This window comes from Protopterus annectens, chromosome 1.part1, assembly GCF_019279795.1.
Source record: "Protopterus annectens isolate FY-2018-M chromosome 1.part1, PAN1.0, whole genome shotgun sequence".
NCBI lineage: Eukaryota > Metazoa > Chordata > Ceratodontiformes > Protopteridae > Protopterus > Protopterus annectens.
Window position 1 is genome coordinate 1,927,640,635 of NC_056726.1, and position 18,497 is coordinate 1,927,659,131.

The following is an 18,497-nucleotide window of genomic DNA, read 5'->3' on the forward strand; positions in this document are numbered from 1 at the left end:
ATGTCCATGCCCCTACAAGGGTTGGAAAAGTAAAATGAAAACACACAAGAGCGAGTCCGCTCAAATGTCCTTGCACCAAACACCACACTCCCTGAATTGTAAACCCCCATCACAGTTATAAAAAGTAAAACATTAATTTTATTTTTTTTTAATTCCCGAAATAGCTGCCCGTATTTGTGCGTGTGTGCCCTATGTGCCCATTGCTTAGCTGCAGTTAGCAATTCTGGCATGGAAGAGCATAAGAAAGAATGTTTATGCAAATTATACCAAATAGCAATAGCATGATAGTAGAGCGTTTACACAAAAAGGAGGCATTCACGGTTCAAGTCCAACCACTCCCCTTCTTATTTATGTTTTAAATCAGTATATGAAATAATACCTGACATATATGATTAAAATATTAGTAAAAAGCAGTGAAATGGCCAATGTATCAGTGAAAAAAATATATATTTTTAAAGGATCCTGATATATAATTGCCTGCAGTTAAGCAGCGTTTTACCCAGCGCAATAGAGTTACCCGTAGTTTAATAGCGCTTTAACCAGCGCAATAGAGTTACCCAAAGTTTAAGAGTACTTTACACAGCGCAATAGAGTTGCCCAAAGTTTAAGAGTGCTTTACCCAATGCAATAGAGTTGCCCAAAGTTTAAGAGTGCTTTACCCAGTGCAACAGAATTGCTCATAGTTTAATAGCGCTTTAATTAGCGCAATGTGTTTGTGCGGACGTGCGCGCCACACCAACCAGGCTACCATTGGGCACCGTGGAGCAACATAGAGCAAAGTTGCTCAAACACAGCCACACCCCCTAGCCTGTCTGGACAGTATTAAAATAAAATGAATGGCAAGGCTTGAACCCAGGACTCTGTGCATCATAATCAAAGTACAGAACCACTAAGCCATAAGAGATTAGGAGAAACAGCCACTGTTAACATACATATACCTAGAAATGGTAGATTAACCATTATTAAGCAGGTCTGCAGTCAGCTGAGAATGTTCAAAAACAGCCAATCACAAAAAAGTGTGGGAAATGTGGCATATTTAAGCCCCATGGGTGGGAATACTCACCATAACTGATTGTAGCTCACATCTGCAGTTAGAATGGCTGGTGCTGGAGGGGGTACACTCTTCCTAGCACAACGTTGGGGCATCGAAGAGTCGAAATACATTGTTTTGCTCCTTGTCCACTGTCATGAGTCAAGACTACTGCAGGGCCAGTTCCAAGGGATGTAGTACAAGACCGTGGCTTGGAACCGGTTAGCTCATGACCTCACCAGTGTCACAGGCATTCCTCGGACTGGTGAGCAGGTCCGTCACCACCATGCAGACCTGAAGAGATGGAAGCAGGACTGCCTAAACCAATGGATACAGGAGGCCTGTGGGATGCAAGATGCCCCACAACTGAGTAGGTTGCCATGGAATGCAGCATGTAAGAATTGATAATTGATTCTGTATAACGGATAGGTATGTCTCAATATCCCTTCATTTACTTTACAGCTGCAGGTGACCGTGCTGTGAATCAGCAAGCCTATGCAGATAGGTTTCTAAGGCTGTGTCACCAGGCAGGTTAGTGATTATTCTGCATGTATTGTTATATAGAATAGAGGAGAGAGCATGAAATAAAGTGTTGTAGTCCAATAATACAGCCATAAAATGGCCTGAATAAGTCCTCTGCATGTACTGTCAGATAAAAAATTCAGAGAGCCAGAAAAAGAGTGTAGAAACCCATTAAGAAAGGTAAAATATGTCCGGAATAATATCTCTGCAGGTACTGTCATATAAAATAAGTGAGTGAGCCTGAAAAAGAGAGTGTTCTAACCTATTAATAAAGATATAATATGTCTTGAATATGTCTTCCATATGCACTGTTATAACAAATAAAGGAGTGTGTGTAATGTCAGTAATAAAGGTCTAAAACCCGGAGTGTGTCTGTGTCACTTAGTTTGAAATGTTGTTGTACCCTTGCATTATACAAATAGTACTGTTTTGAAAAGTGCTGGCAACCCAGAGTTGTGCAGTCCCATCTAAAGTGGGTGATGGAAGTGCTAGTAGCTGTGAAGCATATATACAGTCCTCAACAGCCAGTTACTGGCTGGCATGCATAAGTAAATCTGGCACACGAGTAGCATGTTACTTTGTTCCCCAGAAATGTGAGTGTGCTTCAAGAAATGCAGGGTTCTGTACAAATTGAAGTGAAAATGTCATGTGAAAACATCCAGATATGTAGATAAAAAAATATAAATGCAAACAAGAAATATGTAGCAGTAACATCTGCATCTTGGACAGTTAGTATGTCAGATATAGGTCAGGTATATATTGAACTAGCCAAAATCATTACACAACCTAATGTATGGTGGCAAGTGTAATAATACATGTAGGGGATATACACTTGCAGTCACTAGGAATGTAGTGCAGACTGAAATTAATTAGAAGATGTTAATTGAGTTTTTTTTCTACACCCTATGGTATGTGCATAAACCATGCAATTCCACACCTCAATGGGTATGTGTAATCTTAAATATTTGTTGGGACATATGTCCTATTGTTCTATAAATATTTGAATTCATGTTGATGTATGTGCCCTCTTCAAACACCACAATCATGGTGGCCTGTTGCTACTAAACATCCCTTCATGCTGTTGGAATATCCACTGTCGTTCAATACATGCATGTGTTATGCTTGCTGTTCAACTGTTGGAACCTTGGTGTGTTGGGTTAATGGGAATATTACTGCATGCTGTTACAACTAATCTGGAATGCTGTTGTTTATGTTGTAATTAAACACACCTAATCACAGATAGTATGGGAAGGCCGGTCCCAGCGGACCCACCTGTCCCTCCTCAGCTGGCGAGTGCACCTGGCCCAAGCAGGTCCAGTGCCCAGCCCGGGCTCCCCTCCTCCACTGGTCCTGTGCTACCTTCGAGTGGAAGCACTGTAGGGGATGGGGCTCATCCCCCCATGCAAGAGTTGGCAGAGAAGGGATACCTGTCATCCTTTGAAGGGTCCAGGCTGTGGTGCGTAGGGAGATCCAGCGTTCAGTCACTGATCCCCTATGCCAGCTCGAGACGAGAGTGGTGCATCTCACGGGTGAGCCTGCCAATCCTATGCAGCCCCTAGCACAGCCACCCTCGGGGCTGTGAAAGTGCAGTTGTGATTGCCCATGGGTAGGGATCTCAGTTCCACTGTTACCATCTGAGGGCTCATGGGCTTGCGATTTCCAAACATCCATCCCCGTCAATTGTGTTCACCCACCCCATGTGTCATACACCGTCCCTGTATACGTCTTGTCTGTCTTGTCTGTTTACCTCCCCAACCTACCTCCCCGAACATACCTACTTCCTCTACCTCACTTTCCACTCTCACCTGAAAAAAAAAGGGTAATCTGTACCCACAAAAAAATTATGCCCCATACATAGCTGCCCATTTTGCACACATGTCCACTGGAATGTAAACTGATAATTATAATTGGCAGTACAACAGAATTTGTTATCCTCACCCCTCTCCCAGGGGTGGAAGGTTTCAAATTTCACTCCAAATTTACTGCATATGCACAGCTGTTGCTGGTAAAGAAATGGGCAGCTATGGACCTTCCCTACACCCGTCCTGCACATCCTGAGCTTGTTTACCTACTGTCTGTCCCGCTTTGTGCCCCCTTTTTCACCACTTTCCTATCTCCCTATTTTCTTTTCTTTAAAAGAAATTAGTGTAGGGGTTAGTGGGAGTAAACACTTTTAAGCAGTAGTAAGTGGGTTTAAGCGAGTGTGCGCATGTGTGCGCTTAGCTAAGCATCACTAAGCGTCACACAAACCCGCACAAATCCACTTACAACTACTTAAAAGTGCCTTCATCTCTCTATGTCAGGGCCCTTGTTCTGCTAAGCAGCAAAACAAAAAACCTCTGCCAGTCTCGAACCCCAGACCACTGACACAATAGACTGCATGAAATACCACTAAGCCACAGCAGATATACAAATAACCTGGTGCTGAAATAAATATATCATGCATTACAATGAGGGAATGTAAATGGAAATTAGGAATGGCATATCAAAAATCCTGTTCTGTGGGTCTTTACCAGCAGTTGTTGTGGAATTGCATGACATGACTGTGAAAAGAGAACCAGCCATCCTAGCAGGAAATAATGTTACAGTAGCACCTTACAAACACCACACAGTATCAGACCAGGATAAACACTGGCAAAGTTGAATAGCGCAGAGGCCAGACTCCCCAACCGTGACTGCTTTACAGGGATGTCCCTGATTTGTAAACAAATGTTAGCTGTGCCCCACTGAATCACTCTGAAAAGTACTAACTTTAGGCAGAGTAGTGTGGAATCACACATAATGAATAATGTCAATAGGTGAGAGTAGACACTGCTTGCATGTCAGAAAAGGTGTAGTTATACATATGCTCTGATTCAAAAGAAAGTCTCAACTGCAATATGTCTATAATATATTGCAGCTGTATCTCACTTATATGTACCTTTCACTGAGGCCATTCAAATATATACCTGAGAGTATCTGAGGCCTGGCAGAGGCAGAAACACACAGGCATATCAGCATTACTGCTGTTACACAATCTGCAAATAGCTTTGGAAGGAGTTCCACAAGCATGCCCTTATGTAGGAGTACAACACAGAAATATCACAGGATGTAGCCATGTACTGCTAGCAACCAACTGAGACAATGCCAATGTGCCGGTGCTGAAAAGAATGGTGTGGTGCACAGAACAAGTATAATAGGCTAACCTCTAGCTACCATCTGGATATGTCCACAAGTGGGAGCTACGCAGACAGACTACTTGCCTTGATAGACTAACAGGTACACAGCAACCCTGTATGTTCAGCAAGATAAACCTCACATGATAATAAAAAAATGCTCTTTGCAGTTATGCACCCCTACCCAAAGTACAACACACCTGTGTATTCAGGCAAAAACAAGGGTCTAGGTAGGCATACTCAGTACTGAAATATGTCCAGTTGTCTTGAGCAGCCTGTTCTTATGTCAACACAAACAAACCACAAACTGTTCAGAAGTGAGTAACGTAATAATTACAGTATAGCAGTTCACAAACACTGCATGTGCCACAGAAATACAGTGCAATAACCACATTTGGATGGTAGTTAATTGTCTAATTCAGAAAGAAAGTACATACTCCCATGTATCCTGCATTAGCATTTGGAGGGGTGAGTACATGTCTACACTGAGAAGTGTGTACTGGAAGAAGCAGCATTCAGGTTTGAGTACAACATGCATATCACTGGCTACAACCCTAGCTTCAGATAAGAGACATATACCAACCTTCTGACTGACACAACGGTGTCCAGAGCAAACAAGCATGGGTCTCACCTTAGAAAGCTGAAAGGGCTATGCCTACCTAACCTAGCATTTTATAGCAGTGGGCTGCAATCACAGTGAGTACTGCAATCACCACAGAGCAGGCTGCATGCAATTACTGAATGGTGGGCAGTAATTGGTGCAGAGGCTGTCACATGCACATGTGCAGATATCAAGAAAAGCAGGCTGTACCTGCCATCCACACATGCAATAATATCATTGCAGGTACAGGGAGATAGAGAGCAGAGCGAGAGCGAGACAGAGACGCAGACAAAGACACAGACAACAGAGACAGAAACAGAAATAGAAACAGAAACAGAGGGAGAAAACCCAAAACAAACAAAAAAAAAAAAAACAAAACTGTAACAACAGACGGAGCAGGGAAATACAAAGGTAAGGTATGTAACTCATATGTATGTGCTTGCATGTAGTGGATGTTCCTGAAGAGTACTCTACACACTACAAATCATCCATGTGTGGCAGCAGTACATATCTATCTGTATCTGCACATGTGCAGAGGGCAAGGGACATACGGCAACTGTTAGTGAAGGGTGGACAGATATCTGTTGTTGAAGGTTGTTATGTGCATATATCTATGTAGGTCGTAGTGTGTGGCATAGAAAACAGCATGCAGTGGTGATATATGTCATGTGGTGGTTAAACGCTGTGGGACTGATTTGTCAGATCTGCTGTGTTACAGCCAGTGAGGCCTGCTAAAGCTACATGAGCTGAGGACATCAAAATGCATTCTGCACAACACTGTGCAATATAATCACATAATTGTACATCCCACAACTGTTGCATAAGTGATATCCCCACCATGAAAGGTGGACTGTACATGTGCCTATATGTACATCTATGTGTACAGAAATGGATGTGTACATGTATGTGTATAGATATGTATATATCTATATCTATCTATATATATATATATATATATATATATATATATATATAGATATGTATATATATATATATATATATATATATATATATATATATATATATATATATATATATATATATATATATATACATATAGAGAGAGAGAGAGAGACATGGGGTCATATGTACTGCAACAGGTGTGTGGTGACCAAGGCAAGGCATGGACTGTAGACAAGTGTCGATACTGCAGTACCATTCCACCTTTCCAAAACACTGTACCCATTAACTACCACATAGGGAGAGATCTACCTAACACTGAAGGTGTGATAAGGGAACATGGGACACAGGTGGACAGCAGCCTCCACTTTGATAAAGACAGTGCCACACTAGACCTGTAATCTGTCTGTGTGGTATGTGTCATGACAACAGGTGTGTCAGCTAGGGAAATATAGGTCAGTGTTCCCCTCTACTCATCACAATGCCCTGTGTGTTATGTACCTCACATGACAACTACAGCAGGTGGAAAGGCCACAGATATTTCCTCACAAAGGGTAATACTGGCCGCAAACAGATGCCCTATGCAGACTGACTCACAAATCCACATCTAGACTGTATTGCATACTGGCCACACAGAGGTGACCTCTGCCTTACATACAGAGGCATGTCAGACCCATAGTTGGGTGACAACCACCATGACAACATATCACAATCTCTCCGGGATACATGCTCTAGGGCCCTTAACCTCGTCAGCTCACTAAACAGCACATGCTGGAGGGATAGGTTCCTATCTCAGAGATATGCCATACACTGGAATAGACAACCTAGCAATAGCAAACAAGGCTCCTCATTAGCAGTTGTCATAAATATCCCTGATGATTGTTTGGGAGATTGGTAATACACCCCAAGAATTCCCTCTGTGGTTCTGGTTGACAGGGGCAAGTGAAATCAAGATACATGTGTGTCAAAGGCCAGGATAGCATATGGCTAGGCTGCTGTAGGCCCTAGGGCCAATAGCATCTTACCTACCTATGACACTATGCACTCACACATGTACTCAATGCAATACCTGCTATGTCAGGTTGAATACGTGTAACGCTGAATGTGTGCAAGGTCTGTAAAGGTGTGATAGGTAAGTGTGAAGTTGTATCTGACATGGTAGTGTCTATCCTAGCTGTGAGGCCAGCAAAAGATATGTATTGTACTGTTAGGCAGACATAGTAGTATGGCATATGATGTGACGTAGTTCCTTGTTGACGACCGTGGTGTCTCATTGTAGGCTAAAGCAATACATGTATGCTTACTGAGTGATCCTGCTGGTGAATCCAACTCCCGTATGAACTGTAGTACTACCTGAAGCTGTAGGCCTAAACAGCACAGTATGGTGTGTGTTCACATTGCTTGAAAACACTGTCTTGTGTGTTTCCCGTAGCCTGCACAAAGGACATAACTCAGGCATATGGGTTTGTAAGTAGTGGCATGCAGTACTGTATGGTACACAGGTAAAGCTCATCTGTGTTGGCATACAGTGGTGTGTTGTATGTTTGTCTGATGTGTGTGTAATTATGCCTGTACCATGGCCACAATCATATGTGTGTTACAGGGTATACACGTGTATCTAGCAACATATATACTCTGTTACAGCAGTATGCCACCTATAGTAACAACTGTGCAGATATGTTAGGCAGGGCTATGGCATCAATGACTAAGGTGGTTGTATGGTACTACTGTAACTGTACTTTACATTCATTGCAATGGATGATATCTCTGTTTGTGCATTGGCGTGATATATACCCCTGTGGCGAGGTTGTGCATTGTGTCACAAACAGTGGGCTGGGTACTGTTGTATAGTGGTTTGATATATAGAGTGTGCCAGGCACTGTTAGTCAGTTGTGGCCTGGAAACCAATAAGTGGTATTGAACGTGTGTATCCTCTGACAGTCAAATGGATGGTATATATGTCAGTAAAGTGATATCTGGGGTTAAAGATGTAAAGTGTGCCACAGGACTTGCTCACACATATTGTTCATATCTCTTTCAGCCAGATGGCCCACCAACTTAACCTGTCATACACAGCAATGGAGGAAGAGGAGATACATCAAAGCCTGGTGCAGCATTACACAATGCTGTTTTCCGGAAGCAGCCAGCACCAGCAGGAGTGGACTGCACTGTGGCAGGATCTTGTTTGTCGGGTAAATGACATAGGCATGCATAACCGGACATATGAGCAGGTACGCTATCACTGCAGTGATTTAATTAGACATGTCCGGTGGTGTGCGTCTAATATCCAAAGATAACAGCTTGCCACAGGTGGTGGGGTGGCCATTCATCCCCCCTCACCAGAGTGGAGGAGCTGCTCCTAAGCGTGGTGGCTCCTGGACAACAGCAGCAACTCCCACTGGCATGTGTTGTCATGGAGGCCGGAGCCACCCAGCATGTTCACATGGAGCGAGCAGGTAATATGCCCTATCTGTAGACTACAGTTAACTGTATAGTTAGATTATGTCTACGTGAGATGTGTATTGTGTGTTTAGCAGTTGTGCTGCCAGTGTTGTGCAATACTGATATGTGGAATATTATCTGTATTATCTGTACACCTGTGACTGTTGACTGTTGTTCTACTGTAGTTTAGCATACCCACAGTAGCAATGCCACAGTTGTGGCCACTGACGAACTCTCTCATATTCTCGTAGGTCCCTCTGGTGTGACAGCAGGGCAGACAATCCATGCTGGTGAGTGTGGTATAACTGCAATGTTGGTAATGAAATGATCATGTCATAGGTGAGGTGTAGGCCATGTACACGTAACACACCTACGCATAATGCATGCAGTGCATGTTTGCTGTAAGACGTTGCACAGCTTAGTAATGTCAGTAGCTGCGTCAATTACATGCAATACACAGAGCATCAGATGCAGTTGTGGCAACACTGTACTGCACATTGGATAGGCATAGCTGCTACAGCTGTACACAACATAACATGTTTATCATACGCATTACACAAAAACATGCTACATATGGCATTACCGCACACCCGCTGTAAGGTCACACTTCAGTATCCCACATGTCATCCACACACACATGATGTACCTCAGGAGTAGAGGCCTATCATGCGGCTGTGCAACACTCTTCAACACATAACACAGTCAAGTTAGGCAATGCTCCCTATTGGGCACCTCACACACCCATGTACAAAGTGGCTGTATAATTGTGAATGTAGCCACGGCACTGCAGTTCAGGTACAGCATGCTAGGCAGTGGTCTGTCACACATTTGAAGCCGTGAGTGACCACAAGATGCATGATGATGATGGCACATGGTACTACACCTGATCCAGTTACAGTGACCACAGTACTACACATAGCAGTCATTGCTCTGCACCTCAATGTTGTGTGTGTGCAAACATATGCACCTATACACAATATGCAGAGCATGTTGTGTGTGTGCTTACATATGCCAGTATACACAACATGCACAGCAGTCACCATCTGTACAAAGTGTCACATATATGTCCTGGAATGCTATTGGGTGTATAGGTCACATGACACACATTGGGTATGTGTGGTGTTTAATGTTGCAGTCATGTAGCATATCATGTCATGGATGGCACCAACATATCTGCAATATGTCCCATATTCACCATACCACTGTACAATGGCCATGTCGAGCATTGGGATTCCTTCACGTCTACATGCACCACTTATCCCATGTGTGTACATAGCAATGCATGTACTACACCTGTGCCTACTATTATCTGCTATTGACACAGACGCTGTAATCAGAAATGGAAATCTATGTGTCACACAGATAACACATGCAGCATGGTATGTATATCTGTGAGTGATGGTGCACAGGTCATTGCAGAGCTGATAATACTTGCACAGCAATGTTGTGTCCATGTACACATTGTGTTCCAGGGTGAGCCAATCACTGAACAACTACACACATGCATCAAAGCCATGTATACTGTCATTAAATAGGGCAGTCTACACTTGCACTGCATGGTCTTGAGCAACACATATTCTGCATGCTGACACGTGTGAGGTGACTGTTTGCCTTGTGATACTGTCACCCACCTTCACCCACTATTGAGTATGTGTTGGATTGCTGGTGTGTGTGTGTGTGTGTGTGTGTATGTGCTGTAGTGAGGTGTGTATTTGTGTGCATGTGTGCATGTGTGCATGTGTGCTAACATCATGTACAGATTGTAAAGTGTGTTTCCTGTCTTCCTTTCACAGGTGCTGAGTTTGGGGTGGCTGAAAGCAGCAGGGAACCTGAAGTCTCTACCACAAATAGTGGAGATGATGAGACATGTATTCTGGCACAGGAAGGTTTGACAGGATCTGTTGGTCCACCAATCGACAGTACACAGCGTTCATCCCCATCTATGTGCACACTCATACTGCCAATACATTCTTCATCACCAATGTCCTTAGCCGAGGGACAGCATGCAGTTGGCATTGACCAGGAGAGTGTGGTACCCATGGCACTTGCATCCCCTCACAGCAGCCATAGCCGGATTCCTGGAATGGTACCACATAGGCAGATGTCCAGGGGTTCTCGGGGGAGCACCGCTGGTTGTATTGCCCCTGGCAGATGTGCCCTCACAGGTCTTACAACCTCCAGTATGTTCCGGGCAGTAATGCAGGCTCAGGCACATATGGAACGGTACACCAGACAGGGACTAAGGGTACAGAGGGCCCATTACACCACTATCAATGACAGCATCCGTGACCTTGCCGGTGCCATCCGGAATTTCACCGAGGTCATTGATAGATATTGGGTGGAGACAATAGATGCCCTCCACAATGTGTCTTCCATGAGCCAGGACCATGCGGGGCAGTTGAGACATCAACGCGGATGCATGCCAGCAACAGCAACAGCTGGCAGTGGTCACGGACGGCCCACAGATCACAGCCACTCCCGTAGTGGCAGTACCAGCCCCAGCAATGCTGGGGCTGGCCTGTCCATTGACCATCCTTGTAGACCATGTGCACGTGGCTCTGGCCTGTCCCAGCAGGGACATGGGTCCAGTCATCATACCTCTGCCTCTGATGATAGTACCCAGTCAGGGTTGGTACCCGATACTGTCCGTAGCACCCCTGCCAGGCACAGGTACAGTGTCCATGGCTGGAGACAGTGATCTGTACAGCCTAGCAGGTACAGTCTGTGGCTGTTCCACAACCTCCCATATATGGCAGCCACATGGTGGAGCTGTGTGCATACAGACACACACACATTAACCAAACAACTAGGGCTCACACATACACACACACACATTACATCAACATTGGCCCATGCTGTACTGTTGTCCCACACACACACACACACACACACACACACACACACACACACACACACACACACACACACACACACACACAGAGAGACATGTTGATTGGATGGGTCAATGTCGGGCTCTGGCAAACCAACAACACACCCTGTGCATATGATGACACCTGTGCCACCTCCTGTCATCTGTAACATTGATGCAGGAACAGGCTAATGTGGTGCTGATGCACAGGGTGACATTATAGCAGTGTAGCAATATTAGCAAGTTGTCAACAGGAAAGTGTATTGATATCCTTGTAGGTATATCAGAGCAGGCATTATGCATCAAAGCTCTGATTGTCAATGTAGCATTGCTTACACCAGTGTTAGGCCTGAGTATGTATTGTCCACCCATGTGCCACTTGGCTGAAGTGTAAAGTGCTGCCAGCATGTGTTAGTGAGTGGACAGTATGTGTGTGATGTGTGCAGTACAGATTAGCAGGTGTACATCTGTGAACATGGTGGGTGCACACTGTCTGCATGTACGTACATAGTGGACACATGGGACATGTGACATACCCTGTTGTACACATTGTTAACATCTCATAGTATCTTTCGATGGCCAGTATGCATTCTACTACAGATATGTACTTACATGGGTACACATGTGTGTATGACATGGGTTGTCACTATGCTGTGGGTGATACTGTTAATATCTGTCAATGATTTGCAGTCTGGTAGTATACACAACCTCAACAGCATGACTATAACCAATCATTAGATGATGTCCTGACAAATGACACACAGTTGTAGGAAACTCAGTAACAGTTGGATCCTTCCGGTACTATACTATAACAGTAACCAGTGGTATTGACCACCACCCATTCCTGGAACCACACATGTTTGGCATATAGCCCTCTTAGGTACATGCAAACACACTAGGGATATGTCCATCCACATCTGGAAATGCATGCATTGGCCTACAATGTAGTCCCTGGATGGGATGCATATCCTACACAAGGGTATCATACAGACAGATACCTGTTGTCCGATACATGCTGTATAGCAGTAAGCTGACTATGGCATAGTCATCCAATTTTACTATACATACTATCCCAACAGTACCACATAGGTGGTAGCCCTAAACATGTATGTTGGGTACCAATTTGTACATACAGCCATGTGTTATTTCATCTGTCCCTTGGTATCCACATATCCATAGGTATTGTGGAGTCCATGGGTGTATCACATAAGACATTAGGGGCCTGAGTGCATATCTACAAGGCTGTTGAACACCTATAATGACTGTCCATTATTGTCAGTTGTTGTTGTGTATGAACATGTCTGACATATACCCCAGGCATATACCCTCACTCACACTACTCTATAGTAACTGTCATGGGTGTGTGTGGCACAGATGACCTTGGCCACAGATCACTACAGTGGCCAGCTTTGTCACGTACATACATATGTGACCTATGATCTGAGAAGCAACGGCACAATTGGTCAAAGGTAACAAATGTATTCATGTAGTTTGCAGGCTTCACACCTATGTGCTGATTGAGGTCACATGTACACACAGATACCTGATGTGTGCAATGCACATACTGTTTTAATCATGATATGTCATACCATTGTAAAAGCAAAACCCACACCATATTGACTAACCGTGACACACACACACACACACACACACACACACACACACACACACACACACACACACACGCACACACTCAGCAATTGCAGGATTCTAAACCCTACTTAAATATGTTATGATACTAGAGAGATATGCATTAACGCGGCGGGCTATATGCTTTACTGGGTGATTTCATTTATCCTGCTATATTTGTAGGATGCTGACATCATCAGACTTTCCAAAGTGGAATGTACCTCTTTTAATGTGTTTTTACCTCTTTTAATGTGTTTTCCCAGTCTCCAAAAAGGGCACTCTTCTCAAAGGAAATTACACACATACACCCCATACACACACAGCCAAACACACACTGTCAGCATTTGCAGGATTCTAACCCCTACCTAACTATGTTATGATACTAGAGAGATATGCATTAACACGGCACGCTATATGCTTTACTGGGTGGTTTCTTTTCTCCTGATATATTTGTAGGATGCTGACATCATCAGACTTTCCAAAGAGGAATGTACCTCTTTTAATGTGTTTTCCCAGTCTCCAAAAAGGGCACTCCTCTCAAAGGAAATCACATACATACACCGCCAAACACACACTATCAGCGTTTGCAGGATTCAAGCCTCTATCTAACTATGTTATGATAGGGCACTCCTCTCAAAGGAAATCACACACATACACACACTGTCAGCGTTTGCCGAATTCAAACCTCTATCTAACTATTTTATGATATTAGAAAGATACGCATTTACACGGCATGCTATATGCTTTACTGGGTGGTTTCTTTTCCCCTGCTATATTTGTAGGATGCTGACATCATCAGACTGGACATGGTAATGTGTGTACACTTTGTTTTATGCAATTCCAGGAATGAGCCATGTGGGTTGGCAGGTGTCAACAGCTTGAACAACACCCCATAATTCTTACCTTGTGTGATCTATCTGTGGACCCATTGACATTCCTTCATATGTCAGCACATATTTATGCACACATTGTTGGTTTTGTGGATACGACATGTGTCTGGGATGTTGATAATGGGCTATTCGAAGTCTATGTGGGACATGTGTAGCTCTGTTCAGTGATATATGTCCTGGGTGACTGCCTTGCAAACAGTCTAGCATGTTTGGGAACAATTATCTGCACATGAACATACCACAATTGGTAGGGTTGTGTGTTTGTCAGCTTCCAATAGCTCTGTTTATGACTTCAACCATGATGGACTCCATGTCCTTGCAGATCAGACTTCAGAGGCTTACTGGACTATACTTCCCATAGTGTGTCATGCACCAGCACTTGTGGGGAGTGCCATATGTTGCTGTAACACATTCAGTGGTTCCAGATCCTGTGGAGAGGGTGAGGCTCAACTGACTGTTCAGGTGCAGGGTCTATTTGTTCTGTAGTTCATGCATGACACATATTGGGAAACAATGTAATCCAATTGCTGCCATGCTTTTGGCTTTGGGGGGAGCTGCTCAGCCATTCTACATGTGATATCTCCTGGTATGATGATAGGGACTATCATCAGTGGGAGGTGGGTATGTATATATGGGCCTGTCTGACAGGATGTCGGCATTGTCAGGTATAGTTGGCCCTGACTCAGGACATATATGAGTGTACATTGCTATTTATGACATAGCTGAAGGAGGTGTCTTGATTCAGTCTGGACTCCTTCTCAGCTACTCTTTACAAAACACCAACAAACCTGAGCACTAATCCCTGTTATACTCTTTTACACACTCAACACCCTACTGATCCTTTGTGATCAGGCTACAGAGTATGTCATCATAATATCCTGGCATGTCCAGGGGTCGGTTTCGTGTGTACTCTCCAGTCCAGCTGGTGAATATTGTGTTTCTGACACAATGTCACATCTGCCTCATGTACACAGACAACCCTCTCCTCCTCCCAACAAACTCAGATATATGTGAGAGATGCACCTATATAGACATACTGGAGGCTGAGCTCTCTCGACCCATGACTGGCACAGTCTGTCAGGTGGTTCAGGTAACCACACACACCACATATCAGTCTCACATAAACCTATAGTGGCAGCAATCAAACCACATTATCATACATAAACATACTCGGAGGCTCTAAATAAACTCTGCCTAAGCAGCAGAGACCTCCAAAGCAGACACACAAACAACTGCTACCCCACTACAATACCCACATATCACATAGTTCTCAATGTCAGTGTGCCACACAGTCACTGTCCTTCGGGCTAAACAATACACCGAATACACTTGTAATAGGTGGCACTTATTGTCAGACACACTGACGTCCCACTCACCAGGCCAAACAAGGGAATAGTCACTTTATGCTGTCTGTTGGGTGCCCGGATCCGCCACATAACACATGCACTCAGGTCACTACAAAGCAAGTAAAGGACTGGCTCCATCATTGTCCATGCTGGTGTGTAAAACCTCAGACTTTCTCCCTGGACCACATGACATGATACATAGAGGAACTCTCTGATTATGTAGCTCAGGCCAGTATGACCCTGACTTTGTCTAGCATGTTAAACTCACCAAGTATAATGTCACAGTATACAGACAAACTTATCACATTTAACAGTTGGCTAACATATTGGTGTCATTCAAAGGGGATCCAGTGTCTGTCAGCCTGGGGTGCCATGCTTGACATGCCACGTAGCTTCGCTATGGACAGCTTGCACCTGTCACCCTTGGACTTTCGAATACTGGCTAAGGCACTTGCTACCACCATAGTGCCTTTTTTAAGCAGGGCTCAAAAGACAAACCCACCTCCATAGACATTACAGAGTAAATTAAACTAAGGGTAATGCTGCTCAACACCCGATGTGTTACCCTCAAATTACGCCCACTCAGGACTCACCTTAGTATGGAAGATAGCAATATCTGTGCACTAACAGATGCCTGGTTCAGGCTCACAAATGCACACCAGCACTACCAGGTTATGTTTCATACCATGCTTTCTGACCACAAGAATCAGAACGGACAACACAAATAGGGGGAGTATCCATATACATCACAGACACACACACCTCCATTGTTATTAGCACTGCACAAAGCATCACAGACAATACACATGCAACTAACATTGTGCAAAACTGCCTTTCAGTTTGCTGCCTGCTACAGACCACCCTCCCAAACTCAGGAACCACACTTGGCTTTCCTTGGAACAATGGAGAATATGAAGGTCTCACCAAACACAATTATATTGGGCGACTTCAAATACCCAAACATTGACTGGGGATACTACTCAAGCCCCAACACCCTCGCCCAACAGTCGCTACTATTTGTAAACTCATATGCTATGGCACAACCAGTCACCACACCCACAAGAGGGGAAAACATATTGGACCTGATCATCACCAACATGGGGACTCTATGTCCCACACCAGCGATATACCCCTCATTGGTAAGGTCAGAACATACATTGATCCCACTGGACATCCATATCCCATCCCCACACCCATCCTGGGTAATCTTGGTGAGCTCCTCATAAGCCAACATCTCACTTCACCAAAGCAAGGTGGTATCCTTCAGAGACCCTAGGACAGTGGTAAATATGGCTCAGACTGCTGAATCCTTTACATACACATTCTATGGACACCTAGTGGACTGCATGGATTGTGCTATCCCAAATAACAACAGGACTCACTCCTCCAATGGCAGGAGACCTGTCTGGTAGACCCCAGCCATTAATAAGCTATACAATGACAGGAGGAAGCTACTACATGATAGAGCACAATCCCAGACAGGGAAGGCATCTATGATCTGTACTAGCAGACAGCTACGATCACTCATGAATTTATCTAAGGGCCACTTCTAACGGACAATTGCACCAGACATGTAGGACAATAACAACACCTTCTTCAGTTATGTCAGCAACCTGGGTGGACACTCAGTGATATGCTGTGAGTTACTGCATACTGACTAAACATACCCTGACCCCACTGACATTGCCAACATCCTGGCAAACATGTTCAGTGCAGATGTCTCCCCCCCATCCCCCCTAAGGAGCAACTATCCATCCCAACAGAATGTAACCTCCCTGATATCACAACTTAAAAGGTGAGTGTTGCCCTCCCCAAAGCAGACAACACAGCATCAATGGAACCAGATGGTGTCCAGGCCTGCATCTTACACGAGCTTCATGACAGACATAACCCTCACTTTACGTCACTGTTCAATATCGGAGTTACTACAGGATATGTACCTAAGGAATGGCATACAGCGACAGTGGTCCCACTCCACAGAGTTGGTGCCACAACGGACCACAGACAATATCGCCCTAAAAGCCTAACTAGCCTGTTCTGCAAAGCTATGGAGTGTATTGTCATGGGACTCATATGCATAGACATCAGGAACCTACAGACACTGTGTCCTACACATTTCAGTGTTGTTGTGGGCAGATCTTGCCTCTTGAACCTTTTTGTATTCTTTAAACAGTTAACAGGTCCATCGATGTAGGGACGGTTGTCGACACAGCCTACCTGGACCTTGCAAAACCCTTCAACACAATACCCCACTCAGCCATTATGCATAGGCTCACCAGCGTCAATATGGACACATATCTCACATGATGGATTGCTACCTGGATCAGGGATAGCACCCATATGGTCAGAATTGCAGGTGCCATGTCTGACTACACACTAGCTACACATGGCATCCCACAAGTCTCAGTCCTGGGACCTCTCTTGTTCAGTATATATTTGTCTGACATACAGGCTAACACAGGGGGAATATGGCTGACCAAGTTCGCAGATGACTGTAAACTGGGTGCCATAATCAGCTCTCCAGCTGGCACATCCATACACAAACAGGGTCTCACAGAGATGGATGACTGGTGCCTGAGCCATGGCCTACAACTAAATGCCATTATTTGCATAGTCATCCCCTTTGGGAATAACAACATGCCTACACATTACCACATAGGTAGCAATCCATTACATATGGTAGGAGTTGTTAGGGATTTGGGGACACGACTTGTTCGTACTGTCACCTTTGACAATCACGTTGCCAAAGTGGGTGGACAGACCTTCTATATAGCCCACCTTATCCATTATGGTTTCACATCTAGATCAAGTGAGGTCATTGTTCCCCTATACTCATCCCAACCATGCTTGGTTACAATGCCACATTTGGGATGTACCTTACCTGACACCTGCAGCAAGTGTAATGGCCACAAAAGTTCATCACCAAGCAGATCTAGGGACTCACACAGATGCCCTGCACAGTTTGGATACAGTAACTCCAGCTCTACTCAGTCGCTTACCTCCTACTCGGATGTGATTTGTGCCTGTTGTTTAAGGAAATACCCAATCCAGAATTACTGGACATGCTCCACCTCAGGATATCCAACTCTCTTGGAGCTACACACTCCAGGGAC